This window comes from Galeopterus variegatus, unplaced genomic scaffold (assembly GCF_000696425.1).
Source record: "Galeopterus variegatus unplaced genomic scaffold, G_variegatus-3.0.2 Scaffold3695, whole genome shotgun sequence".
Lineage (NCBI taxonomy): Eukaryota > Metazoa > Chordata > Mammalia > Dermoptera > Cynocephalidae > Galeopterus > Galeopterus variegatus.
The window spans coordinates 159,709-172,132 of NW_007729806.1; the positions used below are offsets into that span (position 1 = coordinate 159,709).

General features: G+C 35.4%; 1 long non-coding RNA gene across 1 annotated transcript in view; it reads left to right on the top strand.

Moving 5' to 3' along the window:
• Positions 1–12,424, top strand: part of LOC103601348 — a 74,761-nt gene that overhangs the window by 36,190 nt on the left and 26,147 nt on the right. Inside the window, exon 3 of the long non-coding RNA XR_551448.1 lies at positions 9,271–9,348. This is a non-coding gene — a long non-coding RNA (uncharacterized LOC103601348). The remainder of the gene's footprint in view (positions 1–9,270; positions 9,349–12,424) is intronic.

Here is a 12,424-nt window from a genome sequence, read left to right on the forward strand (position 1 = left end):
CACTGAGGGTTGCGATCCATTGCCGGTCACAAAAAAAGACAAAAAGGAAAAAAAATAAAAATAAAAATAAAAAAATAATAATTTTTATTTTATTGATAACACTAAGGGTCCAAAAAGTTGAAAGGCCTGTCCAATATTATACAGCTAGTAACTGATGGGCCAGGGTTCCAATATAGTTTCTGTATCCAAACTTTGAAGTGTCTTTTAAAAAATTTTAAAGAAACCAATTTAATCAATTCCTAGTCAGAATGGTTGGGGAAATAATCTATTATCATTCATTCATTTATTCATTAGATCTTTGCCAACCCACCTACAAATCAGGAAAGCATTAAGCCAGGTATAAGGAGATTCCATTGCTTATAACACAGGAGTTAATATACAGAAAGTTAACAAGTACCAAGCACACCTTTTCATTTTCTGCAATACACACCTTAACTGCTCATTCATTTGTTGAATAGTTACCGAGCAAGTATTTGCCACCAGAGAGAGAATGTAGTGTAGTAAATACAGAAGAAAATAGTGCTTGCCCTTCTAAAGTTTGCAGATTAGTTTGAGTGGAATGGGGCAGAAATTAAACAATAAATAATATACATTGTTGGTGATGGTGTACAAAAATAGACAGCAGTAGGGATGTGTATTAGTCTGCTCAGGCTGCTGTAAAAGAATACCAGACTGGATGGCTTAAACAACAGAAGTTTATTTTCTCACAGTTCTGGAGGTTAGAAGTCCAAGTTCAAGGTACCTTAGTGATGCTTTCTGGTGAGAGACCTCTTTTCTTGGCTTGTCACCTTCTCACTGTTTCTATTAGGGAAAAAAATATTCTGACACTTGTTAAAATGGTAAGAAAGACTTTGTTCAGGACTACTGCGATAAGGATTTTGTAAAAGGGAAAGAGATTGGGCTCAACTACAAATACAGCACAGTATGAATTTATAGCCAATGAGCAGAGTAAGAGGGCCATGGATGGAAAATTACTAAGAGGCGACATCAAGGGTAGAGTGATTCTTGCTAAACCTACTTAACTGAATTCTTGCTGAAGGCAAGCCAAAGACTTAGACATCAAAGCGGGGAGATGAGGAACTTGATGAGAAATGCAGGGTGATCAGACATTATGGGTGGGGAGTTCTCTCTAAACTAACTTAGCAGGATTCTGGCTAAAACTGGATTCCTAAGGGGCCAAAGTCAAGGCCTAGTCAAGAAGAGGGCTCAGAGAGCCTGACTAAAGTTTGGTCAAGGGGGGAATCATTGCTTCTTTGTGCTCCTGGAGGGAAAGACAGATCTCTGGTGTCTGCTCCTCTTCTGATAAGGACCCAGACCTATTGCATAAAGGCCTCACACTTATGACCTCATTTTACCTTAATTACCTCCATCAAGGCCCTATCTCCACATACAGTCACAGTAGGGGTTGGGACTTCAATATATGAATGGGGCAGGGGGGCACAATTCAGTCCATAACAGGGTGTAAATTGAAACCTCTTCAGAAACTGTTTGATAATATGGCAGCATTATTTGTAAGACATTGTATAATCATATGGTTAAATATTTTTTATTCTCCATATGCATTTGTTTTTAGTTCAAAATACTACAAAAAAAATAATTCATATATTTGATAGACACTGATGATTTATAGGATTAGAATAAAGAAGATAAAATGGGTGGGAATGTGAATTTCTTTCAATTTCAAGGAGCGTTTATTAACAACATAAAGTAGTTCATATAAATGCAATATAAGTGTAAAAGACTGTTGGGCCTTTAAAAAACTACCACCACCTTAAAGTGACATTACAAGTGGATTAACGTGGCAGCCTAAGACGGCGCGCCGGGAGAAAGCAGGGTGGGAGTGTCTGTGGGGAACCTTGCCTTAGCCCTTATTGGCCGCACTTGTGAACACTGCGTAATTGCAATAGCTAGGTATTGAGACAGGATGCATGCCCTTAACCCTTAAGCTAATTGGAGGATGTAAAAAAACCTGCCTTTGCCATTTACCTTTAAAAGCCAATGCTTGTGTGTTAATAAACAGAACTGCTTGACAGAACCCCCACTGCGTCTGAGTGTCCTTTAACTGGGCTGGTTTGGGGCCGGTGGTGTGCTCACCTCTCTTCTCGGCTCTCTTCCCCTGTCTCCTTCAAAAGGGGACCGGAGGGAAAGAGGAATCCCGGGCCATTAGCTCGCCCACTGAAAGGAACGAGGCTAGGGCTGTACGGGTCGGCTGCTGGTGGCGGACCCGACAAAAGACATGAAGCATATACCAGTGAACAGAAACTTTTCTGCAGTTGGATGGGGAGACTTCACAGAGAAGAGAGATTTAATTGAATGAGGAGTTGACAAACATAGAGGAAGGAAGGAAGGAAAGAAGGTAAGGGAGGAAGGGAGAGGAGGGAGGAAAGAAGGAAGGAAGGAATGTAGCAGAGGAGACAGGGAGAGAGAAAGATAAAAAGAGAAAGAGGACTTTACGGAAGGAGAGGAGAGAGCTATGAAGATGGAATGAGAAGGGCAATTAAGAAGTCTACAAAAGAACTAGTCTAAGACATGAGCATTAGTGATGATAGAAAGTTGGGGATAAAGTTGAAAAAGTATAGTGTAGGCACACTATAGAAGGCCTTAAGGATAAGCCTAGAAATTTAGATTTTTGTCACTTTGAAAGAGGAGTTTGAACATGAGAGTGAAATCATTAAGTGGTATTTTGGGAAGATGTCTTGTAGCAACTTGTGAGCCTGCTCAGTTTCCTTTGATCCTTTCCCTAATTTCTTCTCCTTATACCATGTGATCCTGGTAACTATTAGTTTATTCTACCAGGGTGGCTGGTTAGCTCAGCTGGATAGAGTGTGGTGCACATAACACCAAGGTCCAAGGTTCATTCCCTGTACTAACTAGCCACTTAAAACCAAAAACAAATAACCAAACAAATAAATGAATTACATTTCTTTCTGGATTATGGCTGGGTTAGAGAAAAAGCATTGTTTGGGGGCTGACTGGTTAGCTCAGTTGTTTAAAATGTGGTGCTGATAACACCAAGGTCCAGGTTCAAACCCTGTACTGGCCAGCTGCCAAAAACAAACAAAACAAACAAAAAATTAATTCCACTACTTTAAAAAGATCGGTGTTCTGTTAGAACATCTATTAACAAAAGGACGAAAGATAAGTGTTGGCGAGGAAGTGGAGCAAAAGGAACCTTTGCAAATTGTTGGTGGGAATATAAACTTGTACAGCCATTATGGAAAACAGTCTAGAGGTTCTTCAAAAAATTATAACTACCAGCAGTCCCACTACTGAGTGTATAGCCAAAAGAAATGAAATCAGTATGTCGAAGAGATATCTGCACTCCCATGTTTATTGCAGAACAATTTACATTGGCCAAGATATGGAGTCAACCTAAGTGTCCATCAATAGGTGAATGGATAAAGAAAATGAAATATACAATGAAGTACCATTCAGGTATAAAAGAGAAGGAAATCCTGTGATTTGTAGCAACATGGATGAACCTGGAGGAAATAATATTAAGTGAAATAAGCAGGCACAGAAAAACAAATACCTCATCATCTCATTCATATGTGGAATCTAAAAAGTTTATTTCGTGTAGGAAGAGAGTAGAATGATGTTATCAGGGGCTGAGGGGTAGTAGATGTTAGGGAGATGTTGGTCAAAGATTACAAGATTTCAGATAGGAGAAATAAGTTCAAGAAATATGTTGCACAATATGGTGACTATAATTAATAGCAGTATACTGTATTCTTGAAAAATGCTGAGAGTAGATTTTAAGTGTTCTCACCCCCAGATCATCTCCTTCATATGTGGAATCTAAAAAGTTTATTTCATGTAGGAAGAGAGTAGAATGATGTTATCAGGGGCTGAGGGGTAGTGGATGTTAGGGAGATGTTGGTCAAAGATTACAAGATTTCAGATAGGAGAAATAAGTTCAAGAAATATGTTGCACAATATGGTGACTATAATTAATAGCAGTATACTGTATTCTTGAAAAATGCTGAGAGTAGATTTTAAGTGTTCTCACCCCCAAAATGCCAACCACGTGAGGTAATACACATGTTAATCAGCTTGATTTAGCCATTTTACACTATATATATTTCAAAGCATCATATTGTAAATGATAAATATATACAATTTTATGTGTCAATTTAAATAAAAAAATAATCAAAAGGTGGGTGCTTGTGTGAAAATTAGAAACAAATGAACAGATGGCTTTGTATCAAGCAAAGAAGTGTTTCATTCCCTCAGATATATTCTGATTCTGAGCAGAAAACAGCAGTGTAATATATAAATAAGCAAAAACACTGACACATGTGCCCCACTGCTGCCCAAGGTTCTCTGTACTGTAGTGCCAATTCATATTTATTTATAAAATTAAATATTTATTTATATTTCTATATATTATGTAATATATAAATAAGCAAAAACACTGACACATGTGCCCCACTGCTGCCCAAGGTTCTCTATACTGTAGTGCCAATTCATATTTATTTATAAAATTAAATATTTATTTATATTTCTATATATTTAATCAGAATCAGCATATGTTAATTCAGCAAAATGCATTTTAAGCTGATATCACTTAGCACTGTCCTTTCTTTTCAACCTTTTTCAACACAGAGGGAATCTCAAGTAGCTACTGAACCAGTATCATCATGCCTCATTTACCCTTCTGATGGGCATATTTACTGCTCACCAGATATCCGTTTACCCTCCACATTTCTGCACCTCTTTACATTTAAGCAAAGCCATGTTCATTGCAGTGAGCTGTGAGAGGAAGTAATAAGTGTCACTTCCCCATTAAAGCATTTATGAGCCAGTGCTTAGCCCTTCAGATGTCTTCTTCCCCTGCAGCTGAAATCCTGAAGGCCATGAGTTGAGCCACAAGAAGGATGTACCCAGGGAGCTTAGTCACTGAATAGAGGTGGACTGGAGAGTTACCCCACTCACATCAGGATTTGTGTGAACAGAGTATAAACCTTTATTGCATAAAACCTCTGAGTCTTAAACCTGACTTATTTGACTATTCTAATCCTTTATCCTTCACCTATTTTTATACTACTTTTTCTGCCAAGAATTATGTTAAGAAACTTTGCACAAGACAAGATCATTCCTACTAAGTCAGCTTAACCCAGTCTGCTTAACCTCAGCAGTACCATGGAATACTCATCTCCTAGGTTTGGAGATGAAAGGGGAGAATTTTTACTATGTCTCTTACCTAGATTCTCTGGTCAACTGGGAACCATATCTTTTTTGAATAGGGCTTTTGTTGACTTTTGTTAATTTTTTCAAGTGCATATTTTGAGATATGTTTCATTTTCACAAAACTTATTCTTCTAAGTGTAATTTTGACCAAAGTTCCAAGAAAGAAAGATTATTCTCTCATCTATACAACTATCAGTGACTTTGGTTCAACCATGACTTTCTTCTACTCATGAATAAATAGATGACAAACTGATTCTAAACATATTAGGTAGTACAAATGGTTCAGTAGCGTGTTAGAGTAAATGATGTTATGTTAGCAGCTACGCTCTTATTTAAAGACTGCTTGGATAATGGATATTTTCCCAACTGTATTGGGAGTTTACAATAGCTGAATAGCTGAAATCTTGTCTTCTTGGACAAGTGCACTGAATCACATGAACTGTTTAAAATTTCATAGAGCAGACTGATAAAGGAGATGGAGACAAATATTATTATTATTATTTGAGAGCTGATTGAATAGCCTAACACTAGCCACTGAGGTTAAGCTTAGCCTTCAGAAACACTATTAGGATTCCAGCAACTTGAAGTGTCTTAGTGTTTTGCTTTTCTGACAAAATCTATCAAAACATGAAATTGAGTAACCAAATGATATTTATGCTAAAATGTGTTTCAAAGGCAGATAAAAAAATACATCCTGGCTCAACAATCCAGGGAAGATTTTACCTTGATGACTTTGTTGCTTAATGAAACATGGGTTCTTACATCAGTTGAGAAAACCACACCATGGCAATATTTTCTGTATGAAACCCTAAAAGTCTGAAGTTCTCATTCTAACTTCAATGATGGCACAAAACTTGAATATAAATATGCCAACAGCTGAATATATATTATATGCAGCCTCGGTGCATTGCAGGCACATCCTGTTTATCTGAGTAATCAATTGATAAAAGCTAATTTAGTTTATAGCCAGTGTTTTTCTTGGGTTCCTTGTTAAATGGTTTATTCAACTTAAATTATGATGCCAACTCACAATGTACATCCTATTCTCTGTCCTGTGTAGGCTAGCTCTTACATAAAGTTGTTAAATAATTGATTTTGTCACTTGTCATCAGTCATGATTCTCAACAATGTTCATACCCAGCTCTAAGAGGGTCTAGAAACTGGCATTAACAAACCTGATAGAAATAATGGAGTGTAGAAAATGAGAGACAGAATTTCAGCTGAGTGACTTTCAATTTGTTCAAGAAGTTGAATATGCTGAATAACAAAGGTGCTTAGTAAGTATTTCTAGTAAATTGAAAGTTGCCATCAGTGAAATACCACTTCTCAGAGGAGCCATAAGCTTGTATGCATGAAATTGTCTTTAAAAAAGTGTGGAAGACCTAAAATCAATTCTCAGTGTCTATGAAGAGTTGTTACAGTTGAAAGGTTTGGCCGCTTTCTAGCTGTGTGATACTGGGAAGAACTCAGTTGGCTTGTTTTCTCATCTGTAAAGTGGGGATAATAATAGAGGGAGATAGTAAGGAACAAATGAATTAGTGCATATGAAGTGCTTAGAACATTATCTGGCACACAATAAATGCTGTATAAATGTTTCCTAGTATTATTTTTAGGGATGTTGTCACTCTGTATAATGTATCTAATACTAAAACTGTGTCAAATAATATTTACAGCAAAAACTATGTTGAATTACTTTAGTCCATTTGATATGGAATAAAAATTGCCACTTCTAACTGCACTGTGATTAAAGTGATTATTCAGTTTTACGTACCTTATGGAATACACCATGAGTTATTCTTTAAAATAAATCCCAGATGTCATTTGTTTCTTTCTCATAAAACAAAGTCTAGAAAAAAAGGTAGTCATTTTCATTTTATAACAAACAAAATAGGTAAATGAGGCATTTTTTTATGACTAATAGGTACTGGGTACCCTGAATTTTCTAGTAATTATCTCATCCTTTGACCAATAATTTCCAAATTCTCATGGGATAAAATTAGCTGTTGAATGTTTAGGGATTTCACACTCCTTCATGTATAACTACTGAATTAATTTTTGGAAAGACTAAAAGACAGGATTTATTTTTTAATATTGTTTTTTAAATTAAACGATGAACATGTTCTTTGGTGTCAGGTATGTTAGCGAACTTTTTATGTAAAGGGCCAGATAGTAAATATTTTGAGCTTTGCAGGCCATAATATCCCTGTCTCAGTTGTTCAACTCTGCCATCATAGCATACAAAGCAGCCACAGAGAACACGAGAAATGAATGGGCATGGCTGCACACCAGTAACACTGTACTTAGAAAACTGGGTAACAGCACTATGGATCAGGCCCAGGGATCGTAGTTTCCTGACCCCATTCTATAAAATTCCTCTTTTCTTCTTATTTTTACCAGGGTATAAGACAGACACGTATATGTATAATGTGTACTTGCACCCTTATACACATGCATGCACATATGCGTGAAAATCATGAAAATGAAGTACAAAAATCTGTACTTTAAGGAACTTAAGGAAAATATGGAATTTAAAGAGAAAGTAAAGCATGATATTTTATTCAGCATTCATTCATTAAATACCCAAAGGCTCTTTCTATTTGAACAACATTCAGAGCTGGTGTACCATTTTATTTTTGTTCTAAAATTAACCTACTAGATTTAATTTGCTTATAATCAAAACTATCCTTAAAATTTTTAAAAACAGTCTTAAGTTATTGTGCATAGAACTCTGTACGATTGTGTTATACATATTCCAAATTTGAGAACCACTAAGGTGGACTAAAGGAAAAACAGCTATGTGCAAGATTTAGGCAGTCAAACCTTCCTTTCTAAAATAATGACCGGATTTTTTCAAGGAATGGAAAATTCTACTGTGTTCCTTCTTACCTGCAGAATTTTCTTTATGTGTACTTAAATGTTAAGCCTCTTTAACTTTAGTATTCATTAATAGACTTTGCCACTGTGCATTGTGTGTAAATGCTCACAGACAAATGAGCTAACACATGTAAAAGCACTTAATACGTGACCTGGGCCAGTCAGTATTTGTTGCTTTTGAATCACACTCTTGTTTGCTCATATCTATATACACATTGCTTTTTAAAGGATCATAGAGAAGAACTGAGCCATCTGCATTTTATCTTTCCAAATTTGCATTTCCTGTTGGGACTTAAAGAAGAGATACAGTTTGAGTCTGAGAGTACCTTACCTAGAGAGGAACATCTTCCTTGAGGATATGATGGGGTCCACTCTACCAGGAGTGAATTCCTGGCAAAAACACATAGAGATACATAGATTTAGACACCTAATGTAAGGCAGCTGGACTTCAAAATGGGCCTCAGCTCTGCAATCTCTTATGTATGGTGCATCCTTTGTAGTCTTCCCTATAGATGAGGATGATTACACCCGAATGGCTTAGGATGTAGAAAAAAAGCTTAGTGCCTTCTTGTGATTCTGTTTATTTCTAGGTATCACATCAGTAAGAAGTATTCTGTATTGTTCTAGGAGGAATTTCTAAGCAGAAGTACTAATCCGGAATGACTTTTAGGGTTCTGAATGTCAAAAGAAGTTTAGTACTCTATTGAGAAAATTGAATTAATTGTTAAAAAAAAATTCCTCTCCATACTGTGCTGGAGATAATCAACATGGACTCGGCTAGAGGCCCAGTCATTTAAAGCTCACTGAATGTAATTAACCATTTACCAGGACAAATGTATTCTCTTGGGAGAGAGTTATGATTGCCTGCTATTTATTAGCTGAAAACAATTTAAAATTTTATTGTTCCTTGGATATAACACTTATGAAGCTTCACTGGAATAAATCTAGAAAAGGAGAGAAAGCATGCAACAGTTAGCATTTTCACTGCTCTGTTCCAGACATCTGAGATAGTGAGTGGCCAGCAGGTTCTAAATGCTCAAATATGATCACTGTAAAAAACCATCATGATATCCATCTTGTAGTCTCATAGTTACTCAATATAAAAGGAGAAAGCTGCGAGTTGAATTTTATCATGAGCTACATGATATAATTTATGTATATGGATCAGAAATTAAATTATTAATTTTCTTATTTTTCTTTTTACAGAAAGAAGCCAGAACATATTATCAGCCCTTTGAGAACACAACATAACGAACTTGACTATTTTACCACTTCCTTCAATAGGTAAGACCCTACACTGTCTACTATACAAGAGTTGCCTACAGTTGTGAAAAGTAACTCTTTGCTAACCATGTTTTAAAAAAATCTTTAAATAAATATCAATTCATTTTGGTAAGGGAGAAATACACAGGTATTGTACAGCTAATAGATGTAGAATTATTAAAATAGCACTTCATAGAGTTTAGACTGATTTAAAAAATGAAAGAATGAAAAGATCTTTCTCTGAAGTAAGGATTGAAATAAGCCTATCTCTCTCACATGGTTAACAATACCAATAATATTTCCTGAGCACTTACTACATGCCAGGCGTGGTCCTACATGACTGACTTTACATAAACTATTTATTCCTTAGAACAGCTCTCTGAGGTGGGTACAGGGATCATCTCCATTTTGTGGATTAAGGGCTTTAGGCAGAGAGAGAGGAGGCAGGTACATGGAGGCGTTCACCTGGGATTATATCCATGGGTCTGGGAGCAGCAGGCACCAGAAAGAACACCAACCCTACTGTTACTGTGAGAGAGGCTTCATGTTGTGGTTGAAATGTCTAGCAATCAGATACTCCTACATTTTGAGTAGGTTCTGTCTTAATTTATAAAAGAGAAAAGTATATATTACATTTACTGAAAGAGCCATAAATGTTTAGCAGGCAAACTTTTATGTTTGCCCTTGTTATTTACGAAGTTGTTGCATGAGTAAATGAAAGAATGTATACACTTCAGCCCAGTTTACCAGCAGAAACAATATTTTGCTTTATTTCACACTTTCTTTAAACTTGAAAGCAGAATAAAATTATGGAAAGGTTACAAATGAATGACTTCTTATTCTAGGAAATTCTGGGAAATGTATTTTAATTTACTTTGTTTTTATTAGAAGTACTCAATATGCTATCTTAAATTGGCTGCAGCAATATTCACTTTACTGCCTTTGTTATTTTTTTAAGCAAGAAAATTCACATTTTTAAAGCAACATATAAAAAAATTATAATAAATACCTAAGTATTTAATACACAGATTAAACAATTGCTAACATTTAGCTGTATTAGAATTATACACATCACAGAATAAGAAATCATCACAGAAGGAAGAAAAGCTCTTTCTGCTTCCTTTCACTTTCCTCCTTTTTTCCTAAGAGGTTTTACAATCCTAGAGATGATATAACCTTCCTATGTATGTTCTAATACATCTGTGACATATTTATGAAACAAATGTCATGTAATTATTTACATGCTAAGAGTTTACATAAATGATAATCATACTGTAGATACTTTTTTGCAGTTTTCTTCACCCAACAATGTATTTAGAGATTTGTCCATATTGATACATCAGGATCCTGTTGACTCATTCTAATTGTTATAAAGTTGACTCATTTTAATGTTTTAATTTTCTGGTGCTTAGTAATATTAATTATTACTTCTAGACAACTTTCAGCATTTTAAAGATTTAATACTAAAATGGTTTAAACATAGCTAGCAAAAAGCCTATTTGGGATTTGTGTATAAGGAATGCAACAAAATTCTTAATATATGATAACATGCCAATACTACTTATGCTTTATTTCCAACTAGAAAAGCATTTTTTAAATTGGCTTGTAAGGATCTTGCTAATGCAATAGGACTCATGATTTTCACTGTTTTCTCACAATATTATAATTGAAATCTGTTTTATTTCCCCATTGATGAAATACTGACTATTCCCAAATATAGTGTAAATACTACCTCTGAAATTTAAGATACTTAAAAGAAAAGTACATCTGTTTGGCCAATGATAATTGCTCATATTCTCTTAGAAAATCATAGGAGAAGTAAAAAAATAAAACAAAAAAAGAGGTTTTTTTGTGTTTATTTCCCAAATTTTCCAACACTGCAGTTAATTCTAGAATTTGTTTAAGGCAAAAGAAATGTCAATATGGTATACAGTAGTGAGATAGGTGGACATAGAATCTTTCATGACTTTTATTATCTGAGGAGAGTAAATTACTACTCTGTCAGAGTTGGGGGAGGAAGAGGAGAAGGAAATTAATCTTTTGAAACAGATATGAATAAATGAGTCTCTTAGGTCAGAAATGCATTACCATTTTGCATATGAGGGAACAAAAGCCCTAATAATACATCTTGAGATTATTGCAGAGCCTAAATTCAGACTCATCTCTGTAACTATCTGAAGCAATTCTGCCTACCAGAAAATGAATAGACTAGAATAAACCTAACACATAAATAGAAGTGTAATTTATTCCACCAATATTTATTGGGACCCTTATATGTGAGTTGAAGGCTGATGTTAGAAAAGTAAGGAAGACACAGTATCTACCCAAAATGAGCAAACAGGCTAAAAGGAACCATGAATATTCATTCAGTGATCCCACAAATGTGATCATTTAGATATTTTTATTTTACTATGTTAACATTGTTTACCAGGTGATTACCTTTGAAATCACCTAACCATGCCAATTAGATTAAACTGAATGGGATTATGAGAGTGAAATGCTTTGTAAATAACAGGGTCCTCTGCAATCCTTGGCTAATATTACTAATTACTGTATTCCGTAAAATTTAGAATTGAGTATTTCCAACCTAGCACATGTAATTCTAAATGTAAAGGTCAATATATGTCTCTGAAGTTTGGGTCTTACTAATTCATCTGTTAAAGGCATATTATTTAATTTCTTTAAGCCTCATATAGATCATTACAGTATCAAGCTTAGGCCTGTCCAGAGTCTTATTATGTCTCATATCTCTACCTATATCATCCCAGTCCACTGTCTCTCACATTTACTACTGAAGTAGCCCCCGTGTCCATTCTTACTTCCCTATAGTCTGTTGTACACATAAAAGTTAGGGTGATCTTTTTAAAAAAAATCTTAATCAATTGATATTACTCTTGTGTCCAAAATTCAGCAGTGACTGCCTGTAACAGAACAAAGTCCACACTCTTACTGTGGCCCACAAGGTGCTATATAAATTGGCATCTTCTACCTCCTTAACATCATCTCAACATCAATCTCTCCCACCTAGGGCAGAGACTGTGATGTTCTGAGCTGTGTCACCTGCTTTTAGAACCACCACCTATCTTGGTGGACCCTC